At 41.2% G+C, this 18,774-nt stretch overlaps 1 non-coding gene across 1 annotated transcript; it reads left to right on the top strand.

Moving 5' to 3' along the window:
* The first annotated feature begins 4,442 nt into the window (after positions 1-4,442).
* LOC132025220 (U6 spliceosomal RNA) lies at positions 4,443-4,547 on the top strand. Its single transcript, XR_009406485.1, has one exon. It is a non-coding gene; the product is annotated as a U6 spliceosomal RNA (small nuclear RNA).
* Positions 4,548-18,774: the final 14,227 nt, after the last annotated feature.

Below are 18,774 nucleotides of genomic sequence, written 5' to 3'. Positions count from 1 at the left end.
CAAACATCAAAAGGAGTTCCAAAGGTAAATAGAGAAAAAACTGTTAGATGGAGGACATGGCATGAACTTACTTGGTGACTACAAAGGCTTGGAATAATAATGACAACAATTTAATAATAGCATTCATTCAATTCAACAAATAATCATTGAGCACTTAACATGTGCAAGAGCACTGTTCAAGATACGCAGGGTACAACAATGAACCAACCAAAGATCCTTATCCTTTCAGAGCTAACTTTTTAGTGGGTAGAGATAGACAACAAGCACTGAACATAAGAAGGAAATTATATTAGAATGTGTAAGTGCTATACGGAAAAATATGGAATGGTTGGTTGGTTGGGAGTCTAAGGGCGTGGATGGCATAGGGATGAGGGTATACAAGTGGGTGGCAAGTAGGCTATGATTTTTTCTTTTTTTCTTTTTTTTAAGTTTTTATTTATGTATTAGAGAGAGACAGCATAAGCAGGGGGAGTGAAAGGCAGAAGGAGAGTGAGAAGCTGGCTCCTCTTGGAGCAGGGAGCCCAACTTGGCTCTTGATCCCAGGACCCGAGGATCATGACCCGAGCCAAAGGCAGATGCTTAACTAACTGAGTCACCCAGTGCCCCTAAGCGGTGATCTTTTATTTATTTTTTTATTATTATTTTTTAAAGATTTTATTTATTTCTTTGACAGACAGAGATCACAAGTAGGCAGAGAGTCAGGCAGAGAGAGAAGAGGAAGCAGGCTCCCTGCTGCACAGAGAGCCTGATGTGGGGCTCCATCCCAGGAGGCTGAGACCATGACCTGAGCCTCTGTGGCTCAGTGGGTTAAGCCTCTGCCTTTGGCTCAGGTCAGGATCCCGGTGTCCTAGGATGGAGCCCTGCATTGGGCTCTCTGCTCGGTGGGGAGCCTGCTTCCCCCTCTCTCTCTTATTGCCCCTCTGTCTACTTGTGATCTCTTGCTCTCTCTGTCAAATAAATAAATAAAATACAAAAAAAAATTTTATTTTATTTTATTTACTTTTTTTTTTTTTTTTTAAGAGGGACATGGGGCAGCGGGAGAGGGAGAAAGAGACTCTTAAGCAGGCTCCATGCCCAGTACAGAGCCCCATGCAGGGCTTGATCTCATAACCTTGAGATCATGACCTGAGCCGAAATCAAGAGTTGGATGCCACCCAGGTGCCCTTATTTTACTTTTTAAAGTAAGCTCTATGTGGGGCTTCAACTCACAACCCCAAGATCAAGAGTCACTAACTGAGCCCACCAGGTGCCCCCAGTTTGTATGTTTTCTGTTGGCCTGCCTTTTCATTCATTAATTCTGTCTTCTGTATAAATAGGGTTAAGGTATTGAGTGTGCTATTAAACCCAGTTAATAAGGGCGCCTGGGTGGCTCAGTGGGTTAAGCCTCTGCCTTTGGCTCAGGTCATGATCCCAGGGTCCTGGGATTGAGCCCCGCATTGGGCTCTCTGCTCGGCAAGGAGCCTGCTTCCCTTCCTCTCTCTGCCTGCCTCTCTGCCTACTTGTGATCTCTCTCTGTCAAATAAATAAATAAAAATCTTAAAAAAAAAAACACCGAAAAATCCTAGGTAATAAATTGCTAATTTCAGATACTGGATTTTACAGTTGCAAATGTCCATTTGATTCTTTTTTTATTGATCATAACTGTTCAAATATTCCATGTTACCCATCTCGTGCATCTTTTTCTCTTATCTACATATTTATCACAGTTATTTTGAAGTCCTTTTTCACTTTTGTTTACTTTCATTGATGATTTTATCTTGATTATTGGACACTTTCTCCTGTTTTGCCTATCTAATAGTTTTTATTATAGGCCAGAAATTGTGGAAGATGCGTTTTAGAGGGTCCCCTAAAAAACAGATGACTGCCGATCTACTTGATCCTATCAGAACTTGATCTTAGGCTTTGCCGGGGTGGTCTGTTGCAGTTTTACATTTATTTCTAGAGTTCCTTATTCCTGTGTTTTTCTTCTCAAATTGTCTTTATTCCGGGGCCTGTATTTCCTGGGGTCTTAACACGGGTAAGGCCAGACTCCAGCACTGCATGACCTCTCGGCTCTAAGCCTGTCTCAGCAGCTGTTCTCTGTGAGGACTCCTCGAGTTGTGCCCTGGGCTTGTGCAGCTTTGGAGAGTAAGGAATGACCAGAGAAGCAGAAGGAGAACCAAGAACAGGTGTCTTGCTTGGAAGGCAAGGGGCATGTGAATCAAGGGTGGAATGTATTCTGATACTGTTCAAAATTACAGCCTTTCCATGATGTGCTCATCAAGTGTTCATCATGACTCTGTGTAGTGATAACAGTCATTATCCATGTTAACAGATGAGAAATTAAGTCTGGGTTTTGAACCTGTACAATCTCCTGATCCCAGGACCCATTTTGCATATTAGGGTTAGTATGCGTGAGAATCGTTTGTGCGTTGCTAGCGGGGTAACTCTACTGGTTTCCATACTGTTAGTATTCCAGGACTCTCCGACAGTCCTCCTCTGCCTTGCTTTCATCTTCCATTGTTTCAGACAGTTCGGAGCTTTTTTCCTGAAGAACCACTGTGTCTCAGGCATCATTGAGAGTGCCCATTGCTGAAGCCCTTGAATTCAGATCACTTTTTTTTATGACTGCTGATTTCCACATTTGAGTCATACTACCTGTAATCTTCCTAAGCAGGTGATGTTAGTTTATTGTGAGACCTAGTTGCATAATGGAAAGAATATAGGTGTTTGTAAGCAGTTCTGCATATATCCCATAGGTTGTATTGGGAGGGTAAGTTGCAGTGATTATCTTTTAATACAGTAATAATTATTAGGAGAAGAAAAAGTTGTTTTTGTCTTTTTTTAAAAGATTCTATTTATTTATTTGATAGAGATCACAAGTAGGCAGAGAGGCAGACAGAGAGAGAGGGGGAAGCAGGTTCCCCGCTGAGCAGAGAGCCCAATGTGGGGCTCAATCCCAGGACCCTGAGCTCATGACCTGAGCCGAAGGCAGAGGCTTTAACCCACTGAGCCACCCAGGTGCTCCAGGAAAAAGTTGTTATATGTACTTGTTATGAATGTTTTTCTTTTATCACGTAAGATAAACAGCAATGTTCTGAGTAATCATTCTTCAGTTTTCAGGTGACTAAAGTAAGCTCAGAGATTAAGTAACTTGCCACAGTCAGAAAGATAATAAGTACTAAACCTGGGGGCCTGGGTGGCTCAGCTGGTTAGGCGCCTGTCTTTGGTCCAGGTTCCTGGGGTTGAGCCCCGTGTCAGGCTCCTTGCGCAGCAGGAATCCCTCTGCCTCTGCCTGCCGCTCTACCTGCTTGTGCTTGCTCTCTCTCTCTGTCAAATAAAGAAATGAATAATCTTTAAAAAAACCCCAAAAAACCTAAGATTCAAATCATGTCTATATGGTTCCAAAGCCTATATCATTTCAATCGCATTTATGCAAAATTATCCATATTCCATGTTCCTAAATGGTTTTTTTTCTTAAGTGAAATTTGTAACAACAATAACTTGAACAAACCTCTGTCACTTCCTACCTCCCTCTTTCTGGGTCTTTTTCTTCCCGTGTAACATTAGTTGTTACTGAATGAGTGTCCTGTTCTAAAGGTACATTTTTTTTTTTAAATTATACAAACTTTATAGATATCCTCCACATAACTTCTGGCATAGAATTTTGTGACTCATGGTGTTCTGATTTGTGTGTAATACTGTATGTTGCAAGACCATTTTCCACAGTTTTTACTGGCAACCCTTATGGAGTCACGGGAGTATGCTGAGATTACATACTCAGCTCTATACTAACGAGTCCCACGATTCTGTCAATAATACAGATGGAAATAATTATGCATTCTCAAATCTCTTACATAAGACCTTGTAAGGAATTTAAGTACCAGGCTTTTAAAAGATACTACTACATAAAATTACACATGAAGTTGCACCTTTTATTTCTGTATAATCTTAAAAATGAAAAATTTTTATGGTCTTAAAAATAGTTCCTTTCAAAGGAAAAATGTGCATTATCATAAAATGTATAGTTGGTACTTTTACTGATATGGAAGGCTTAAGGGGCACCTGGATGGCTCATTGGCTAAGCGTCTCTTGGTTTTCACTCAGGTTGTGATCTCAGGGTTGTGAGACTGAGCCCTATGTCAGCCTCCCTGCTCAGTAGGGAGTCTGCTTAAGATTCTCTATCCCTCTCCCTTGACCCCTCCCCCAATTGTGCATGTGTATTCTCACTCTTTAAACAAAAAAAAGGAAGATCTAAAAATATATATTTGATATAAAAATATATATAGTACCTAAATGTTCAGAAGTTGACTAAGTGATAAAATATTTTATCAAAATTTGGCTTAGAAGGTTCTGTAACCTCTAGAAATATTAATTTGAAGTATATAAATTGTATTTTATTGTTAAATATTTAAATTTATATTATTAAATACTACTTAAAATTATATTTTTCATTTTTGTAAATTTTTTTTAGCAGCATATGTAGTCAAATTGGAGCAATACAGAGAAGATTAGCATGACCCCTGTGCAAGGATGACATGCAAATCTGTGAAGTGTTCTATATGAATTTTAAAAAGTCTTTGATCTCAACATTAGCATTAAGTTTCAATTAACATTTTGAAAGGCATACATTGTCCATTGATGAACCTCATGGATAATGAGCAAAAGAATCCAAATACAATGAAATTACTTATTTTATGATTCTGTTTATACCTAAGTTCAAAAGTAGTCAAAACTAATTTGTGGTAGGTCTCAGGATAGTGGTTACTTTGGGGGGTGTGATATTGACAAGGAAGGGGGCATGCGAGAACCTTCTGAAATGCAGGAGCCATCTGATTTTGATCTAGGTGGTGGTTATACTATGGTATGGAGATATGAAATTCGAGGGCTCCTGGGTGGCTCAGTCAGTGAAGCATCTGACTTTGGCTTAGGTCATGATCTCAGGATTCAGGGACAGAGCCCTTGCATTGGGCTCCCTGTACTGTGGAAAGCCTGCTTGTCCTTCTCCCTCTGCCCTCCTCCTGCTCATGCTCTCTCTCTCAAATAAATAAATAAAATATTTAAAAAAGAAAGAAATACAAATTCAACACAGGATTTGCTTAGTTTATTGTATATAAATGTTACCAATTTGAAAATAATTATAACTTTAAATTAAAAGCACTTGACAGTATACTGTTGTCAAAAGCATGCCTTGAAATAAAGCAACATAAATCTTAATTCAGGCAAGTAGGAGGTGGAGTGACTTGGAGGCAGAAGGATGTTGACATCCTAACCCAGCCTCTTACTTATGGCGTGACCTTGGACCAGTTTCCTTACTTTTGTGAAGTTACCTCATGTGTACCTTTCCTATTTGTAAAATGAGGATCATGACTTCTACAGTATAAGATTTCTGGAAGTGTTAAATATAGTATCTGTGAAGCTCTTGGCTATAGAAGGTGTTCCATTCTTGATGTTTATAGATACTATATTATAAATTTTGGTTTTGAGATTTTCTTTCAAATTATCCTAAGAGACTCTGTAGCGGTGAGAAGTGGGCACACTGAAAATTCTCGGGTTAAGAAAAAAAATATATAGATATAGAATTCTATTAACATTGAAAGAGGAGAAGCAGACCCTTTCAATGAAAGCATTTGTACAAGAAATGTCAGAACTGCTATTGGCTATTTTTAGTACTTGTTAGGGGTAGACCCTTCAGTGACAACATACACAGATATGCGTGTAATAAAAAAGCTTTAGGAACAATATTTCTGACAATAACAACTTTACAAACTGCCTTTCATTCCTTTGTTAAAACTTAGTAATGGCACAGTGCTAACTGTAATTAATAGCATACACAGAGAAACTCAGAAACTCAGAAACTTTAGTAAATCAATTGATCAAAAATTTCTATTTTAAAACTACATAATGAATTAAGAAGAGAAAGTTAATTAGAAAAGCATATTCTATTACCCTGATCTTTTTTTTTTTTTTTTTTTTTTTTACTGAGAGATCACAGGCAGAGAGAGAGGGGGAAGCAGGCTTCTCTGCTCTCTGAGCAGAGAGCCCCATGCGGGCCTCGACCCAGGACCCTGAGATCATGACCTGAGCCGAAGGCAGAGGCTTAACCCACTGCGCCACCCAGGCGCCCCCATTACCCTGAACTTTTATTTAAATTATAAATTTGCCTATTTACATTACAAATACAGGTTTTTGTGTAATTGAGTATGACCATATTTATTATTCCACTTTTTATTTTATTTTAATCTAGCCACAAAATTATTTGTGGAATATATTTTCTTTAATCTGTAAAAGAGTTTTTTCCTTGAAAAATCATGGTAACATGAGGAACAGCGACCTAAATGACCAATATAGGAAATGAATGGGCCCTGAGGAAATTGCTAGGACCAGGCGAGGTTAGGAAAGATGGTCTCCTAAAGGACGAAAGTGACGTCCCTTAGCAGAGGATATTACTGCATGTCCGCAAAATCAGGAAACACAAACTGACCTTTAAGCCGTGTTATTTACACTTTTACATAGTATACTCAGTATGTGTTCTGGTGAAGTATTCCAAAGCGAGAGGTCCAGTTGTTTTTCTGGAAAAAAAAATAAAATAAAATGTCCCACAGAGTGCCCAGAACATCTGGTAACACAGGAAGAATATTGTATTTCTTATGCGTCACCCAAAAGCATACTGAACATACCATTTGGAAGCGCAACTGAACAGTTACACACTGTTTCAAAAGAAGTTTCTCCTATGTTTCTTGCCTTTGCAACACTTGTGGCCACCAGCTGAACGGGGCAGGTGCGGTGTAAGCGGCTGCCAGTGGGCAGTGACGAAAACAAGACTTACTGAAACAAACAAGTGGTTCTTATAAATAACTTGGAAACGCTTCTGGAACCCATTTCTTGGCAATGAAAACAGTACATTTCAGATCCTATTAAGTGATTGATTTATACATGGGAAGTGCTCAATTGGTAGTTCCAGAAATACTTCATGCTGCTCGGCTTCTGTCAGTGAAGTTGAGAGGATGTCCTACAGAAAGTGAAAATCCCAGAGGAAAGAGGCTCCCTGGGGGTGCGGGAGGGTTGGGCACGGCCATAACCATTTAATACAGAGTTTGCGCTGTAGAATTGTTGGAACACATTGGTTACAACTGAAATGGGCCCTGGGGGGGGTGGGGCGGGTAGAATGGAGACAAAACAGGAATTCCCAAAACAGCTCCCTCCTTTGTTTGGACAAGCATCAACCATTTTTCCAGTCATGCGACCTTCCTCTTTTCCTGTGAGCCACTTGTCAAGTCCATTTTTGCCCACACATAGTCCAAAAGTCAATCGTGTTCTTCCCAGCTATAAACTGAGTGCAGAGAGGACTACTCACACCATGGAACTGAACTTACAGTGGTATTTATTGCTCTTTTTATTTAGTGCTGCATTGGATGGCAAAAAGATTTTGAGCGAGTTTCAACTCTGGGGTCGCTGACCCCACCATTATGCATGAAGCCCATGAATCTATAAGTGCACTTAGCTCTGTCCGTAGACTGAATAATAACCTGTCTTGCATATCTATCTACTATTTTTATATGTAGTGGATGTGATTATTCACAAATTCACAATATTCTTGAAATTATTTATTTCCTTGATTTATACTAAAGGTTCAACTAGGATATATAAGGCTGTCACTGTTTTTGCTATTAAAAAGGGATTCTTGGCCTGGGAATTGTTGGGAACCACTGATAAAATGATCAGCCTCACTGTGCTGTAAATTCTGTAAAATTCTATGAAAGTTTTTTCTACAACATAGTGATAATTTTGTCTCTGTACTTTGTAAATGCTTTTTTTGAGGTATAATTTACATATCATAAAATTCACCCATTTTAAGTGTAAAATTTGTGATTTGGTAAATTTACGGCATTGTGCAATTAACACAATCCACTTTTAGGATGTTGCCATCACCTCAGAAAGATCTGTCATGGCCAGTTTTAGTATTTCCCATTCCTGTCCCCAGCTTCAGGCAACTATCTCCTTTCTGTGTCTATAAAATTGCCTGTTAGGAACCTTCCATAGAAATGAAATAATGAAATAGGTAGTCTGGCTTCTTTCATTTAACATAACATTTTTGACATATAACCATGTTTTAGCATGTATCAAGAATTAATCATTCTTTTTCTTCCCCTCCCCTTTTGCTGAATAGCACCCCATTGTATGGACAGGCTAATTTTGTTTCCTCATTCAATTCTACTTTATAACTATTACGAATAATTCTGTTGTGAACATTTGTGTGTCTTCTCTTGAACATATTTTCATTTTTCTTGGGTAAATACATACCTAGGAGAGAGCTTTCTGGATCATACAGTAAATTTATGTGTAGTTTTTGAGAAACTACCACACTGTTTTCTTAGGCAGCCATACCACTGTACTGTTCCACATCCTCACCAACATTTGTGATTGTCAGTCCATTTTGATTATCACCATTCTAGTGGGTGTAGAGTCTTAACAGTGGTTTTAATTTTTGTGTTTCTAATTACTAATGGTATTGACTCAATGTGTTTTCATGTGCTTATCTGGCAGTTGTATATAGTCTTTCATGAACTGTTTATTCAGATGTTTTGCCTGTTTTTAAAAATTTTTTTAATTATCTTTTTTTTTTTTTTTTAAGTAATCTCTACATCCAGTGTGGAACTTGAATTCAAAGACCCCAAGATCAAGAGACATATGTCCTACTGACTGAACTAGCCAAGTACCCCTATTTTGCCTATTTTTAAAATCAGGTTAGGCCACCTGGCTGGCTCAGTCAGTAGAGCATGTGACTCTTGATCTCAAGGTTGTGAGTTTAAGCCCCACATTGGGTGTGGAGCCTACAAAAAAAAAAAATTGGGTTGTTTTCTTATTATTCGGTTGTAAGATTTCTTTGTATATCTTTTATATATAAATCCTTTATTAGACATAATTTAGAAGTACTATTCTGCCCATCTGTGGCTTATTTTATTGATATATATATAATATTATATGATAAATATGCCTCCGTTAAAAAATAGTCTTCCCATTAAGTAATTAATAGTGTGCCGACACAATGGTCCCTCTGGTAGCTATGGAGGTTTGGAGTCCTGAAGTGTGACAGATTATCTGTTGCCTCTCCCAGCTACATGCTGTGCCATTTATGAAAGTCTTAGAGCACACAGTTTTCTTGGAGTAAAATTTTAGATTTGGGGCACATGTAGAGAGCATGTGTCCAGCACATTGCCTCAATAGGTAAGATAGTGTGAAATTTTATGTTAGGAATTTCTTGTTTTCTCCTGTGGTGGGCATACTGTCATCAGAGTCTTTGAATCTTTACTTTTTAAAATTTTTAAATTTTTTATTAAAAAATGAGGCTGCGTCAGTTATTTTCTTTTTTTTTTTTTTTTTTTTTAAAGACTTTATTTTTTTATTTGACAGAGAGAGATCACAGTAGACAGAGAGGCAGGCAGAGAGAGAGAGAGAGAGAGAGAGGGAAGCAGGCTCCCTGCTGAGCAGAGAGCCCGATGCGGGACTCGATCCCAGGACCCTGAGATCATGACCTGAGCCGAAGGCAGTGGCTTAACCCACTGAGCCACCCAGGCACCCGTGCGTCAGTTATTTTCTATAGAACACATTTTTTACTATCTTACATGCAGTTGCCTTATACCTGTACGCTCTGGCTGATGCAGTTTCTTTTCTCTCTTCTCATTCAGCAGCATGAATTCGTTCCTGCTTGAATCTTTTTTTTTTTTTTTTAAGATTTTGTTTGTTTGTTTGTTTATATTTTAAGTAAACTCTATGTCCAGTGTGCTCTACCGACTGAGCCAGCCAGGCATCCCCATTCCTGCTTGAATCTTGAGTTGAAAATACTTCTTCCACTGCCCAAAAGTGTAGACACAATGAAGATTGCTGTATAATGCCATTAACCACCCCCCCGCAACAACAGCAACTAAGATTAATGTTTACTCAATAATGTGATATTGGGCAGTGGTCTCCTGACCTGGCTTACATTAGAATCACCTGTGATGTGTATTTAAAATATTGATCTTCTAGCGCCTTAGACAAAGCTCTCCTGCCATGTTGAGATAGTTCTAGGAGCCAGGAGGGTGGCCCAGAATGGCTCAGCAGGCCAACGTCCAAGCTGTGGGTGCATTGTGTCATTACAGCGTGTTTAGCAAAGCTGGGAGAATGGGCTCACCCCTCTCAACAGCATGGGGCCGTGGATCCTTAGGCATAGAGCTGTCTAAACTTGGGTGGGGGGGTGGGGGGGGGATGAGCCGGCCATATTTGGAAACATTGTTTTGTAAGGGGCAAATATAGGCAAGACTTAGGAGCCACAGAGAAACTCAGCAAGATGCATTAATCTTGTGCTCTGAGAGAGATGTGGGAGAGACAAACTATTGGCCAAGAGGTTTCCTGACTTCTGACCTGATGACTCGGGACCACATGGCCCATCTGGGTTGAAGCAGCTCAGCCTTTAGGGGGATGTTGAAGGAGGGAACGAGTGAACCGGCAGATCCATCCTTTCCTGAGCAAAGATCAGAGTTCAAGCCGACTCTGTTTCCCATCCCTGCTGGCCTGTACTGTGTGATCTGCCCACTTCCTCGGAATGCCTAGGTTCTTGTGGATAGGTTTATGGAAAAAAGTTACTCTCATCCAGTCCTTAAACATCTCCTTATTTTGTTTTTCATCGGAGGGAAATAGCCTGTCTTTTAACATAGCTTCAGATGATGTAACATTCAGAGATACCCAATTATACCTCTATCAGATGAGAGGAAAAGTGACTGTGAGGCTCCATTCTAATTATAACTTTGTCCCTAACTGGCTCTACGACTCCGGCAAATTACTTCAAATGCCCAGCCTGACGTTTCTTCTTATGTGAAATAACAGAGTTGGTCTAGATTATTGGTTCTTATCATGTGGTCCCAGGACTGGTGGCATCAGCATCACCTGGGAACTAGATTGAGATGCAAATTTTGCAGCACCACCCTGATACACTGAAATATACTCGGGGTGGGGTCAGGCAATCAGTGTTTGAACAAGCCCTCCAGGGGATTACGATGTTCAGCAAAAACTGGTCTAGATTGGTAGTTCTCGGCGCTGCCTGCACGTTAAAATCACCGAGACAGCTTTTATAATTTACCAGCCCTGGGCTCTAATCTTCAGAGATTCTGATTTAAATGATTTCTAGTGGGGCCCAGATGTTATGTGGTTTTAACGGACATCTAGATGCTATCAGAGGTCTGTTAAAACTAAAAGGCACTGTGCCTCTCTGCCTAATTGTGATCTCTGTCTGTCAAATAAATAAATAAAATCTTAAAAAAAAAACCAAAAAAAGAAACACAACTAAAAGGCACGGTTTCCAAATCTAAATGCACACATCCAGAACTATAGCCTTTTTAGGCCACTAGGTGTTGCTCTCATAGAGAAAGGAAGGCATTTTCAAAACTACCACTGGATATGCATAGAAGATGAAAGTATACCTCTTAATTTCTGTAAGAGATTATCCTGTAATTTATATCTGAGTACAGTTTGTTAAATATTTACTTGCAGTTTGTTCAGTTTTATCCAAAGGAATGAAATACCCATCAACTATAGAATGAATAAATAAGCTGTGGTATTTACATACAATAGAATATCCCTCAGCAGTGAAAATAAATAATCTAGTGATACACACAGCGATACTGCTGAATCTCACAGCAGCGAGCAAAAAATAAACTGGATACAAAATAGAAATACCATAGGATTCCATTTAAATGTAAAAAACAAAAAAAGCAGGCAAAGTTAATCTGTGTTGATAGAGGTCAGAAGAGTGGATACCCTTCAAGGTAGGACTAAAAATGAGTAGAAGGGGGGTGCCTGGGTGGCTTAGTGGGTTAAAGCCTCTGCCTTCAGCTCAGGTCATGGTCCCAGGGTCCTGGGATTGAGCCCCTCATCGGGCTCTCTGCTTAGTGGGGAGCCTGCTTCCTTCTCTCTCTCTTCCTACTTCTCTGCCTGCTTGAGATCTTTGTCGGTCAAATAAATAAATAAAATCTTTGAAAAAAAAATAAAATTACTTTAAAAAAATAAAAATAAAAATGAGTAGAAGGGAACCTTTGGGAGTTCTGGAAATGTTCTACTTTTTGATCTGGTGAGAGTTATGTGCATATATGCACATATATGTATATTAAACTGTACTCTTAAGATTGCACTTTATGTATGTTATTCCTCAATAATGAAGACTTAGAAAAACTGAAATGTAGTCCTCAGGGGGAATAATTGTCATTCTAGCCCAGTATCACTCAGTAGTTTATTATTTTACTGTGCCACCTGTGGTCATGAGAGATGAACATAGCACTTTGATTTCATGTTGATGCTAAGTTAAAGTGTGTGTATCAATTTCTATGGCCCCAAGTTGAGAAGGTGAAATGCTCTCTATATTTAAACTTGCGTGTGTCCAGGCACACATTCTGCAGCAGTACACTTGGGTAATTGATTTTCTTATGGCAACCCTCTGCTCTCTCTTCCTTACTCTTCAAATTCTGTGATACAGTGTAATAAAATTGCCTCTTGCCTATTATCTGCAGAAAAAGACCTCTACACCTCTCCTATCTCTGATAGGAGGTCAAATGTTTCGTGAGATAAAAAGAATCAATCTGTAGCTGAGAAAAACAAATCCTTGCAAATTGTACGAAGCCATTAAAACTGTCAAAACAAGACATATTGGAAGGGCATTCAGGGAAGAAAACTGTGTTGGGGAAATGAAAATCAGAGTCACTTAGCAGAATGCACAAAAACTCATTGGAAAGAGAGCCTTAGCTTAATAGATGGGAAATTACTATCCATTACTCAGCTATTACTTTAAAGCCACAAGCTGGGTGATCTGATTTCATCTGACGTCCTGCTCATCAAAAGCGGGGGCTGGACTGGCTGACGCCTACCTATGAAATCATTCAAGGAGAGCTGAGATCTTTGTTCAGCTGGGAATATATTGAATGTTGGCAGAGTTTCTTTTGCCTCATCTAGTCATTTTGTAATGCTGTGCTCTGTTCCCTGTGTACTAGTCACTTTGGAATTGGGTACAATACCTAGGGCAGATTTTTTTTTTTCCTTCACATAATTTTTAAAAATCATGCTTTGTAGTTTGGTCTATGGATGTGTTAGGACATGGCTATCAACACTGAAGTACATTCATTCGGTCATGCCAAACTATCTCAGGTGCTGTGGGGGGATCCATGGAAGGATAAGGCATGTAAACCTCTGCCCCAACAGGTTTACAATCTATGTGGGGGGACCCAACGTAAATACACGAGTTAATATTTTAAAACCATAGGACATCTTCCATTTGTTCCTCTAGATTCACTCTCCATCCTGAGAGGCTGACTACTGTGTGGTTACATCTGTGGGAGTCCCTGTCTTTGGGTTTCCAATGGGAGTCATGTAATGGGAATCCCTGAAAGAAGAGTCCAGATTATTCCCGTGGCTCCCTTCCTGTGGGGTTACCATGGGCAGGCTGAGGATAAGTAGAGATAGATAGTCTGATGATTCTCTACATACAGACCTTTCGTTCTTCCAGTTCCTGGAAGACATTCTTAATGCTCCTTCAAGTCTAGAGGTGGTAATGATGTCATGCTCTTTCTAGCCTTAGGGTACTGTACCATGCTTTGTAGATTCCCTATACCCTACTCAGTTCCTTGTAAATAGTCTCTTTTCATTTCATTTATTTATTTAAGATTTTATTTATGTATTTGAGAGAAAGAGGAAAGAAAGCACAAGTGGAGGGGTGAGGCAGAGGGAGAGGGAGAAGCAGGATCCCTGCTGAGCAGGGACCCTGACGCTGAGCAGGGATCTGGGATCATGACCTGAGCCGAAGGCAGACACCCAACCAACAGAGCCACCCAAGTACCCCTTTTTAAAACACTCTTAAACTAACAACTTCTTTCTTTTCTTTTCTTTTCTTTTCTTTCTTCCTTCCTTCCCATAAACTCTGTACCCTTTGTGGGGTTTGAATTCATGACCCCGAAATCAAGAGTCACATACTCCATGGACTGAGCCGGCCAGGCACCCCTAAACTACCCAATTCTTGCATGTCATCTTTTTCTTTCTGGAATCTTGACTGACATAAAAATTGCTATCACAAGTGGCCCCAGAAAACAGACATTTAGAATGGGATTCTGAGTTGGAGATGCCAATCTATTTGAAGAGCATAGACTTATTTGCCAGTGGAAAATGGGACACATAATCCCTGGTATATATAGCATTATGATTATTCAGATTATCGCCACGTGGGCACGAGATAAAGCACAGGAGGAGGACAGATCAAGTAGTTGTGGCAGTCAGCCATCATGGTGGTAATAATGAGTATATAGATCATGGAGCCACTTGGCTTTTTTTGACAGTCCCAGAGTGTGTATGAAGGATAAAGGAGAAATGAAACTGAGTTTCCAACTTAAGTGGGTAATCAGAAAGCCTGGGTAGAAGCCTTTGGGAGAAAAGAGCATATCTTCTATAGTCACACAGCAGAGGACACTGTGGTTACTATTATAGAAAAAGTCAAGTGAAAACTCTCCCCTTTAAGACAGTAAGCCAAGAGCAATTCCCCGTCCCTGGAGGAATTCTAGAGGTTGGTGCCACCATCCAGCACTTGAAAGCTGCAGTGGTAGGATTCTGTCACATCCCCATTCCGCGTGCTGCTTTGGCTAGTATGAAAGACAGATGGGTTATGGAGATGATTAGATATTATTGCAAATTTAGACAGATAGTCATGCTAATCATAACCGTGGCCTGGCTGCGGTATCATTACTAAAACAAATCCGTATAGCTCTATGTGTATAGCTATTGTCCTGGCAAATGCTTTTTCTTCCCATCCTCATCATTAACACTGAGAAGCATTTTGAAGCTGTTTCCTTTGCAAGGCTGGGCAACAATATATCTTTACTGATTTGCCTCTGTGCCTGGTGATCTCTCCTGCTGTGTGTTGTAAAAGAGCCCAAAGGGACTTTGATCATCTTTTTTTTTTTTTTTTTTTTAAGATTTTATTTATTTATTTGACACAGAGAGAGATCACAAGTAGGCAGAGAGTCAGGCAGAGAGAAAGGGGGAAGCACCCTCCTCACTGAGCAGAGAGCCTGACGTGGGGCTCTATCCCAGGGTCCTGGGATCACAACCTGAGCCGAAGGCAGGGGCCCAACCCACTGAGCCACCCAGGTGCCCCGGACTTTGATCATTTTGATAGTCTCTGTAGCATCAGTCTGATCCACTGCAATGATGGCATGATGCTAATTGGAACTGGGGAACAGGAAGTAGCAAGTATCCTACATGCCTTAGTAAGTCACATTTATGCCGGGAGGTAGGAGGTAAAGTCTGTGAAAGTTCAGGGGCCTGCCGCAGGTGTGATGTTTTGACGAGTGCAGTAGTCTGAGGCAGGTCTCTTTAAAGTGAGAGACAAGTTGCTGCATTGCATTTACCACTACAAAAGGCATAATGTACATTGGTTCTTGGGATTTTTTTTTTAATTTTTAAATTATTATTATTTTTTTATTTTACAGACGGAGATCACAAGCAGACAGAGAGGCAGGCAGAGAGAGGGAAGCAGGCTCCTGACTGAGCAGAGAGCCTGATGTGGGGCTCGATCCCAGGACCCTGGGATCATGACCTGAGCTGGAGGCAGAGGCTTTAACACACTGAGCCACCCAGGTGCCCCAGTTCTCTGGATTTTGGAAGCAACAGACGCCCCACTTGAGCCTGACGTTTCAGCTTATTTACCTAGTGAGCTGGGAAGCTGATAGTTTTCAGTAGGGTTCAGAGCAAGAAAGTATTCTGAAGCAGGTGCAGGCTGTGTTGTAAATTGCCTGACTTGAGCCTTGTGGCTCAGCAGACCCCATGAAAGCTAACATATCTGTGATCAATAGAATGTTTTATGGAGCCTCTGGAAGGCCCCAGTGGGAAACTGATGACCTGATGGCAATTATTCCCATTAGAAAGCAGCTCTGGCTTGTCCTGTGGCTTGGTAGAGCCTGAAAGCCTTACCTTGGGCCATCATATATGTGTGTGACCCAACTACCTAACATAGGTGGGAGCCTTCCCTGAACCATAAAACCGTGTGTGTGCAGCAGCCTTCCTTTATAAATGGAAAGAAGGGCTATGCAGTCAGTCCCGTGCAGACCTATGGGTCAAGTGAACCGCCAAGCGGATGACTCAGCCTCCCGCACTGCCTGGTCCCCAGTTTCACTGCCCTTCCTCACTGCATTTACGTGGCTCCAGGGGAAGATTTCTCTGACCACGTGATGAAGGAGTCTGGGCCTGGTATACTGTGGGATCTTCTAATACACTGGCATCTGTAGCGTCTGGCATACAGCTTCATCCAAGGGGGTCCCTGAAAGATCACAGGGAAGGGAAATCCCACCTGTGGCCGAACTTTGAACAATACATCTGGTTGTCACTTGGTGTGAAAAAAGAGACTGTTCAGATCTCAAGTGATCCATAAACAGTAGTAAACAGGTTGTCCAGCTTGTTGGAGACTTGGGGAAAACTGGTATGATGTAGGAAATGAAGGAGAAGTGTGTTAAGAGATGGGTCAGAACAGACACAGAGTATACACGACAGAGGATGCTCTCAATAGATGAGTTGGCAAGATAACCTGGCCCGCGAATACCAGTTGGTTTCTTTCTTCAGTTACTCTGATGTGTTCTCAGTGAGCCTACCTATATACAAAGGCACCAGAGTGGCAGGGACAGAACGAGGTGTAAACTGAACAGGTTGAACTTGCCCTCATGTGGCTGCCATCACTGCCAAGGGCCCCACCTCCCCACAGCAGAAGCCAACACTGCGTCTCTGATATGGACATTTGTATAAAGCAAGAAAAAAGTAATTAAAACAACATGAGCACAGGATGATATATGGAAGTGTTGAATTGCTGTATTGTATACCTGAAACTAATATGATACTCTATGTTTTTTTTTTTTAAATAAGATTTTATTTATTTATTTATTTATTTATTTATTTATTTATTTGACAGAGAGTGAGAGAGGGAATGCAACCAGGGGGAGTGGGAGAGGGAGATGCAGGCTTCCCGTTGAGGACGGAGCCTGATGTGCGGCTTGATCCCAGGACCCTGGGATCATGACCTGAGCTGAAGACAGATACCTAACCATCTGAACCACCCAGACACCCCTATTTTTTTTCAATGGAGAAAGAGACCCACAAAGGGAAAGCGCCCAGGGCCCATGATGTCACATTGTGGTCCTGGACGTGAGTAGGGAGATTCAGGAATGACTTCAAAGTTTGGAAACTGAAACAGTTTACACCAAAAGGATAACCTTGTCATTGACTGTGATGGTGAAATCAGGAAGAGCCGTTGAGGGGAAACATCAATGGTCTGCTGAGTTAGAGGCTGATGCAGAAATTCCGGAATGTACTGATAAGGTTTCTGATCAGGGTGGTGGCTTTGAGACGAGGAGAGTACTTTTGAATTGAGGTCTAACTGGGGTTGAGAAGAGAACGCGGAATAGGAGAAACCACCTCCGGAATTCCGCATCCCGCCCGCGGCTGGATGATCCCAGGCTTCCTCTCATCGCCGGGACAGGAAGAAGGAGGTTGGGAGGCGGCGCTCACTGACGGGCTCCCAGGTCATTGACTCGAGCCTGCCTTGTGTCCCTCACCCCACCTCGTTCGTGTCTTACACACTTTCGGACGTTACAGTTTCATTCATAGAGTATTTGAATTTAACTGTAATGTGAAGAACACAGAATCATAATCATATCCGCAATCACAATGTTTATTTGTAAGACCTTTCAGGTGCAAAAGGATTTTCTAGTTAAGTGTTTTATGGGATATAGCCCCCGAGAGATAGGAGGGGCAGATGATTTGATTCCCCAATCTACAGATGAAAGAGTTTGCTAAGGGATTTGTCAGGGGGCGCCTGGGTGGCTCAGTGGGTTAAGCCTCTGCCTTCGGCCCAGGTCTTGATCCCAGAGTCCTGGGATGGAGCCCCGCATTGGGCTTTCTGCTCAGCAGGGAGCCTGCTTCCTCTTCTCTCTCTGCCTGCCTCTGCCTACTTGTGATCTCTGTCTGTCAAATAAATAAATAAATAAATTAAAAAAAAAAAAGGGTTTTGTCAGATCATATCCTGGGGTGCCTGAGTGGCCCAGTCAGTTGATCTACCAACTCTTGATGTCAGCCTGGGCCGTGATCTTGGGGTTGTAAGATCCAGCCCTGCGTTATTGGCTCCATGCTCAGTGCTGAATCTGCTTGAATTTTTCTCTCTCTCCCTCTGCTCCTCCCCGTGCTCTAGCTCGTAAATAAAGAACTAAATAAAATCTTAAAGATTATTTCCCTTTACTCCCAATCCTCTTTCACCCCCTCCACTAGCAGTCAGCTTAGATTTAAAGGAAGTCAAAATCTTCATCACTTTGCAGGTTACAATTCAATTTTATAATACCAAAACCTTTTTTGGTATTTTTAAAGTTTTGTTTATTTAAGTAATTCCTACAGCCAGTGTAGAGCTTCATATCGTGACCCCAAGATCAAGAGTTGCATCTTCTTCTGACTGAACCAGCCAGGCTCCCCCCAAAAACTTCTTTATGGACAATCTTACCCATTTGTTTTGGGGTTGCTTTCTTTTTTTTTTTTTTTAAAGATTTTATTTATTTATTTGACACAGAGAGATTACAAGTAGACAGAGAGGCAGGCAGAGAGAGAGAGAGAGAGAGGGAAGCAGGCTCCCTGCTGAGCAGAGAGCCCGATGTGGGACCCGATCCCAGGGCCCTGAGATCATGACCTGAGCCGAAGGCAGCGGCTTAACCCATGAGCCACCCAGGCACCCCTGGGGTTGCTTTCTAC

This window comes from Mustela nigripes, chromosome 9, assembly GCF_022355385.1.
Source record: "Mustela nigripes isolate SB6536 chromosome 9, MUSNIG.SB6536, whole genome shotgun sequence".
Lineage (NCBI taxonomy): Eukaryota > Metazoa > Chordata > Mammalia > Carnivora > Mustelidae > Mustela > Mustela nigripes.
Note: the sequence above shows the minus strand (reverse complement) of the source record. Positions and strands in the feature narration are given on the sequence as shown.